A 2791-nucleotide genomic window follows, 5' to 3' on the forward strand; every position below is an offset into this window, starting at 1 on the left:
CATCATCACATCATCATCACCACATCATCACATCACCACATCATCATCACCACATCATCATCATAGACATCACCACATCATCATCACCACATCATCATAGACATCGCCACATCATCATCACATCATCATAGACATCATCATCACACATCATCATCACCACATCATCATCACATCATCATAGACATCACCACATCACCACATCATCATCCATCATCATAGACATCACCACATCACCACATCATCATCAACACATCACCACATCACCACATCACCACATCATCATCACCACATCATCATCACATCATCATAGACATCACCACATCACCACATCATCATCACATCATCATAGACATCACCACATCACCACATCATCATCACCACATCATCATCACCACATCACCACATCATCATCACCACATCATCATCACCACATCACCATCATCATCATCACCACATCATCATCACCACATCATCATCATCATCACCACATCATCATCATCATCACCACATCACCAGATCACCACATCACCAGATCACCACATCATCATCACCACATCATCATCATCATCATCATCACCAGATCACCACATCATCATCACCACATCATCATCATCACATCATCATCATCATCATCACCACATCATCATCACCACATCACCACATCACCATCACCACATCATCATCACCAGATCACCACATCATCATCACCACATCATCACATCATCATCACCACATAACCACATCACCACATCATCATCACCACATCATCATCATAGACATCACCACATCATCATCATCATCATCATCATCACCATCACCACATCATCATCACAACATCATCATAGACATCACCACATCATCATCACCAGATCATCATCATCATCACCACATCACCATCATCATCACCACATCATCATCATCATCACCACATCACCACATCATCACATCATCATCAGACATCACCACATCATCATCACCACATCATCATCATCAACATCATCATCATCACCACATCATCACCATCATCATCACCACATCACCATCATCACATCATCATCACCACATCATCATCACCATCACCACATCATCATCACCACATCATCATCACCACATCATCATCACCACATCATCATCACCACATCATCATCATCATCATCATCATCATCACCACATCATCATCATCATCATCACCACATCACCACATCATCATCACCACATCATCATCACATCATCATCACCACATCATCATCACCACATCACCACATCATCATCACCACATCACCATCACCATCATCATCATCATCATCATCACCACATCATCATCATCACCATCATCACCACATCATCATCACCACATCATCATCACCATCATCATCATCATCATCCCATCATCATCATCATCACCACATCATCATCACCACATCATCATCACCACATCACCATCATCATCACCACATCATCATCATCATCATCATCATCATCACCACATCATCATCATCATCATCACATCATCAGATCACCACATCACCAGATCACCACATCATCATCACATCATCATCATCATCATCATCATCATCATCACCAGATCACCACATCATCATCACCACATCATCATCATCACATCATCATCACCACATCACCACATCACCATCACCACATCATCATCACCATCACCACATCATCATCATCACCACATCATCATCACCACATCATCACATCATCATCACCACATAACCACATCACCACATCATCATCACCACATCATCATCATAGACATCACCACATCATCATCACCACATCATCATCATAGACATCACCACATCATCATCACCACATCATCATAGACATCGCCACATCATCATCACATCATCATAGACATCACCACATCACCACATCATCATCACATCATCATAGACATCACCACATCACCACATCACCACATCATCACATCATCATAGACATCACCACATCACCACATCATCATCATCATTATAAACATCACCCCATCATCACCACATCATCACCACATCATCATCACCACATCACCATCACCTCATCATCATCACCACATCATCATCACCAGATCACCACATCATCATCACATCATCATCACCACATCACCACATCATCATCACCACATCATCATCATCATCATCATCATCACCACATCATCATCACATCATCATCACCACATCATCATCACCACATCATCATCATCACATCATCATCATCATCATCATCACATCATCATCATCACATCATCATCACCACATCATCATCACCACATCACCATCACCACATCATCATCATCATCACCATCACCACATCATCATCACCACATCATCATCACCACATCACCAGATCATCATCACCACATCACCACATCATCATCACCACATTATCATCACCACATCACCAGATCATCATCACCACATCACCACATCATCATCACCACATCATCATCACCACATCATCATCACCACATCATCATCACCACATCATCATCACCACATCACCAGATCATCATCACCACATCACCATCATCATCACCACATCATCATCACCACATCATCATCACCACATCATCATCACATCATCATCATCATCACCACATCATCATCACCATCATCATCATCATCACCACATCATCATCATCACCATCATCATCACCATCATCATCATCACCACATCATCATCACCACATCACCATCACCACATCATCATCACCACATCATCATCACCACATCATCATCACCACATCATCATCACCACATCATCATCACCACATCAC

This window comes from Oncorhynchus gorbuscha, linkage group LG12, assembly GCF_021184085.1.
Source record: "Oncorhynchus gorbuscha isolate QuinsamMale2020 ecotype Even-year linkage group LG12, OgorEven_v1.0, whole genome shotgun sequence".
NCBI lineage: Eukaryota > Metazoa > Chordata > Actinopteri > Salmoniformes > Salmonidae > Oncorhynchus > Oncorhynchus gorbuscha.